This window comes from Acomys minous (assembly GCF_964271855.1).
Source record: "Acomys minous genome assembly, chromosome: 15".
Classification (NCBI taxonomy): domain Eukaryota; kingdom Metazoa; phylum Chordata; class Mammalia; order Rodentia; family Muridae; genus Acomys; species Acomys minous.
In genome coordinates, this window is record NC_140497.1 from 99,990,899 (window position 1) to 99,996,743 (window position 5,845).

The window sequence follows — 5,845 nt, forward strand, 5'->3', positions numbered from 1 at the left end:
AAGGCCAGTGAAAGAACAAAATAAACAAAAGCCAGGGCAATATGGTACCACCAGAACCCACTGCAAGCATCCCTGGACATCCTAACACAACTGACACACAAGAAAATGACCTTAAATCTATGTCTATGAAGATGAGAGAGGCCTTTAAAGAGGAAATGAATAAAACCCTTGAAGAAATACAGGAAAAAACAAACAAACAGGTGAACAAAATGAATAAAACAGTTCAAGACCTAAAAATGAAAATAGAAACAATAAAGAAAACACAAATTGAGGATATCCTGAAGATGGAAAACTTAGGGAAGAAAAAGGAACTATAGAGGTAAGCATCACCAATAGAATAAAAGAGATGGCTGGGTGTGGTAGGGCACACCTTTAACCCCAGTGGGGAGATGGCTGGGCGTGGTGGCGCACGCCTTTAATCCCAGCACTTGGGAGGCAGAGGCAGGAAGATCCCTTTGAGCTGGGTGTGGTGGCGCACGCCTTTAATCCCAGCACTCAGGAGGCAGAGGCAGGAAGATCCCTTTGAGTTTGAGGCCAGCTTGGTCTACAAAATGAGTCCAGAACAGCCAGGGCTACACAAAGAAACCCTGTCTCAGAAAAAAAAAGAATAAAAGAGATGGAAGAAAGAATCTCAGATGTAAAAGATACAAGCAATGAAAATGATAAAACTGTCAAAGAAATGTTAAACCTAAAAATTCCTGACACAAAATATCCACAAAATCAAGGACACTATGAAAAGACAAAACCTAAGAATCATAGGAATAAAAGAAAGAGAAGATTCCCAGCTCCAAGGCCTAGAAAATCTTTTTAAGAAAATCATAGGAAAAAAATTCCCCAACCTAAAGAAAAAGATGCCTATATGCATACAAGAGCCTAGAGAACCCCAAATAGATTAGACCAGAAAAGAAAATCCTCCCACTACATAATAATCAAAACACTAAATGTATGGAGAAAAGAAAAAATATTAAAAGCTACAGGAGGAAAAAGGCCAGGTCACATAAAAAGCCAGACCTATCAGAATCACACCTGACATCTCAACAGAGGCTCTAAAAACCAGAAGGGACTGGGCAGATGTCTTGCAGACTCTAAGAGACCACAGATGTCCACCTAGACTACTATACACAGAAAACCTTTCAATCACCATAGAAGGAGAAGACAAGATATTCCATGGCAAACCCAAATTTAAACAATATTGATGCACAAATCCAGCCCTACAGCATATACTAGAAGGAAAACCCCAACCACAGGAGGTTAACTACACCCAAGAAAACACAGGAAATAAATAACAGCACTGCAGCAAAACCAAAAGAGATGCACACAATCACTACAATGACCAATATCAAAACAAAATTACAGGATCTAGCAATTATTGGTCATTAATATCACTTAACATCAATGAACTTAATTCCCCAATAAAAAAACACAGGCTGACATAATGGATGCATAAACAGGACTCATCATTCTGCTGTATACAAGAAACACAGCTCAGCAATAAAGATAAACATTACCTCAGAGTAAAGGGCTGAAAAAAAGGTTTTCCAAGCAAATGGACCCAAGAAGCAATCTGGAGTACCCATTCCAATATCTAATAAAATACACTTTCAAGCAAAATTAATCAAAAGAGATGAGGAAGGACACTTTACACGCATCAAAGGAAAAAAAATTCACCAAGATGGCATCTCAATTCTGAACATCTACCCCCAAAATACAGGTCACCCACATTTGTCAAAAAAACATTGATCACCACACATTAATAGTAGAAGACTTCAACATCCCACTCTCACCAGAGAACAAGTAATCAAGACAGAAACTAAAGAGAGAAATAGTGAAAACTAACAGATGTCATGAATCAAATGGACCTAACAGATATCTATAGAACTTTTCACCCAAACACACACACACACACACACACACACACACACACACACACACACAACCTTCTTCTCAGCATCTCTCAGAAAAGTAGATAAGAGAGGAGAAGGAAGAAGGCCACCACAGGTGAGGTGGAGGAGAAGCACATGGCCAGCGTGGGTGGGTGGAGGATTTGGCCCAGACGACAAACATTAGCAAACATTTGGGATTATGGATGGAGGTAGCTCGATAGAAATTATTAGAAGCAGATGGAATGGGATTTTGGCAGGCACATATGGGAGATAATTTAGGGCATTAATATCTGCCCTGACCCAGGTGAACCCATGCTATTTTAAAATATAACAGGTGTCTGTGTTTTTATTGTTTGGTAGCAGCTTAGAAAATACTGGCGTAATAGCATAATAACAAACATTTATTAGGCCCTACTTTTAACTTAACCACAACAAAAGCCCTAGAGAAAAAAGAAGAAGCAAACACAGGCAAAAAGAGTAGACAGTTGAAATAATCAAACTCAGGGCTCAAATCAATAAATTAGAAACAAAGAATGAAAAAAACCAAGAGCTGGTTCTTTAAGAAAATAAACAACATAGGCATACCCTAAACCAAAACAATCTGAAAGGAAGAGAGACAGTACCCAAATTAACAAAATCAGAAACTGAAAAGGGACAAAACAATAGACACTGAAGAAGTTCAAAGACTAATTAGGCCTTACTTCAAAACCCCACAAAACTGGAAAACTAGACGAAAGGGACAATCTGCTTGATAGATTCCATTTGCCAAAGTTGGATCGAGACTTGGTAAACAAGTTTTTTTAAAAATCCTATAACCTCTAAAGAAATAGAATCAATCATTAAAAAGTCTCCCAACGGAAAAAAAAAAAAAAAGCCCAGGGCCAGATGGTTCCAGCACAGAATTCTACCAGACCTTTAAAGAAGACCTAATACCAATACTCCTCGAGTTATTCAATAAAATAGAAATAGAAGGAACGTTGCCTAACTCGCTCTATGAGGCCACAGTCATCCTGATACTAGAGCACACAAATACCCAACAAAGAAAGAGAATTTCAGACCAATTTTCCTTATGAACATTGGCACAAAAATACTTGCAACTGAATCCAAGAACACATCAAAAATATCATCTACCATGGCCAAGTAGGCTTCACCTCAGGCATGCAGGAGTGGTATAATATATGGAACTCCAACAACGTAATCAACTATATATAAACAGAGAAAACACATAAGCATTTCATTAGATGCCGACAAAGTATTTGACAAAAATCCAACACCCCTCTCACGTTAAAAGTCTTGAAGAGATTATAGATACAAGGCACATACCTAAACACAATAAAGGCAAAATACAGCAAGCCTATAGCCAATGTCAAATTAAAGGGAGAGAAACTTAAAGCAACTCCACTGAGGTCAGGGACAAGAGAAAGCTGCCCATTCTCTCCATAGTTCTTCAATATAGTACTTGAAGTTCTAGCTAGAGCAATAAGACAACTAAAGGAGATCACTGTATACAAATTGGAAAGGAAGAATTCAAAGTATTGCTATTCATGGATAATATGATAGTATAAATAAGTGACTCCAAAATTTTTATCATGGAACTCCTACAGCTAACAAACACCTTTATCAAAGTGGCTGGATACAAAGCTAACTCAAAAAAAAATCAGTAGCCCTTCTGCATACAAAGGACAAATTGGCTGAGAAAGAAATTATGGGGGGGAACCCTTCACAATAGCCACAAGTAATACAAAGTATCTTGGTGTAACTCTAACCAAGCAAGGCAAAGTCTGTATGTCAAGAACTTCAAGTCTGTAAGGAAATAAACTGAAAATATCAGATGGAAAGATGCCCCATGCCCATGGATCAGTAGGATTAACACAGTAAAAATGGCCATCTTACGAAAAGCAGTCTATAGATTCAATGAAACTCTCATCAAAATACCAACACAATTATTTTCAGACCTTGAAGGAACAATTCTCGACTTCATATGGAAAAACAAAAACCCAGAATAACTAAGACAATCCTGTACAATAAAAAATCTTGCCAGGCGTGGTGGTGCACGCCTTTAATCTTACCACACAGGAGGCAGAGGCAGGCAGATCACTGTGAGTTTGAAGCCAGCCTGGTCTACAAAGAGAGTCCAGAACAGCCAAGGCTACATAGACAAACCCTGTCTTTAAAAAACTCTTCTGGAGGTATCTCCATCCTTGGTTTCAAGCTGTACTACAAAGCAACAGTCATAAAAACTACATAGTACTGGCTTAGAAGCAGACTGGATCAATGAGATTTGAATCAAAGACCCAGAAATAAAGCCACACACCTTTGGACACTTGATTTTTTACAAAGAAGCCAAAACCCATACAATGGAAAAAAGATAGCATCTTCAACAAATGGTGCTGGTCTAATTGGATGTCTACATGTAGAAAAATGCAAATAGGACCCTGCACAAAGTGCAAGTCCAAGTGGATCAAAGATTTCAACATAAAGCCAAATATACTAAATCTATTAGAGGAGAACGTGGGGATCAGCTTTGAGTTTATTGACACAGGAGACAACTTCCTAAACAAAACTCCAAGAGCTCAATAATTAATAAATGGGACCTCATGAAACTGAAAAGCTTCTGTAAGGCAAAGGACACTGTCAACAAAACAAAAAAGCAATGTATATATTGGGGAAAGATCTTCACCAACCCTATATCTGACAAAGGACAAATGTCCAAAATGTATAAGGAACTCAAAAACTTAAACACCAGCAAACCAAATAATCAAATTTAAAAACGGGGTGCAGAGCTAAGCAGAAATTTCCCTACAAAGGAATCTCTAATGGCTGATAAGCACTTAAAGAAACACACAGCATCCTTAGTCATCAGGGAAATGTAAATCAAAGTAACACTGAGATTTTATCTTATACCTATCCGAATGGCTAAGATCAAAAACTCAAGTGACAGCACATGCTGGTGAGGACGTGGAGAAAGGGGGAACACTGCTCCACTGCTGGTGGGAGTGCAGTCTTGTACAACCACTTTGGAAATCAATCTGGCTTTTTCACAGATAATTGGAAACAGTACTATCTCATGACCCAGCTATGCCACTTCTGCGCGTATACCCAAAAGATGGTCCACTGTATCACAAAGGCATTTGCTCAGCTATGTTCCTAGCAGGTTTATTCACAATAACCAGATCTGGAAACAACCTAGATGTCCTCTACTGAAGAACAGATAAAGAAAATATGGTACATTTATACAATGGAATACTGTTTTTAAAAAAAACAGGGATACTAATATTAAGTTATTAATATTAAAAACAGGGAACTCAGCTGCTGCCATGCCATCCAGACTGAGGAAGACCTGGGAACTCTGGGGCCATGTAAGCCATGGTCATGGCCTCATCAGTAAGCACCACAAGGAGGCTGTGGCAATGCTGGAGGCACGCATCACGGCAAGATCAACTTCGACAACTATCATCCAGACGACTTTGGGAAAGTTGGTGTGAGGCATTATCACTTAAAGAGGAACCAGAGCTTCTGCCCAACTGTCAACTGAATAAACTGGGGCCACCGGTCCATGAGCAGACACGGGTCAATGCTCCAAAAAACAAGACTGGAGCTCCTCCCATCACTGATGTTGTGTGTTCCAGTTACTACAAAGTTCTGGGGAAGGGCAAGCTCCCTAAGTAGTCAGTCATCATGAAGGCCAATTCTTTTTTTTTTTTTTTTTTTTTTTTTTTTTTTGCTTATTAAGTATAGTATTTTGCATGAATATACACCTGCAGGCCAGAAGAGGGCAGCAGATCTCATTATAGATGGTTGTGAGCCACCATATTGTTGCTAGGAATTGAATTCAGGATCTTTAGAAGAGCAGGCAATGCTTTTAACCTCTGAGCCATCTCTCCAGCCAAAAGGCCAAATTCTTTAGCAGAAGAGCTGAGGAGATGAAGGGTGTTGGGGATGCCTGTGTCCTGGTGGCTTAA

The 5,845-nt window shown here is 39.0% G+C and overlaps 1 pseudogene across 1 annotated transcript; it reads left to right on the plus strand.

Annotated features, from left to right (window-relative positions):
- Positions 1-5,200: 5,200 nt before the first annotated feature.
- On the plus strand, positions 5,201-5,845 carry LOC311584818 (large ribosomal subunit protein uL15-like; annotated as a pseudogene). Its single transcript has 2 exons — positions 5,201-5,551; positions 5,770-5,845. The product of its transcript is annotated as a large ribosomal subunit protein uL15-like (transcript).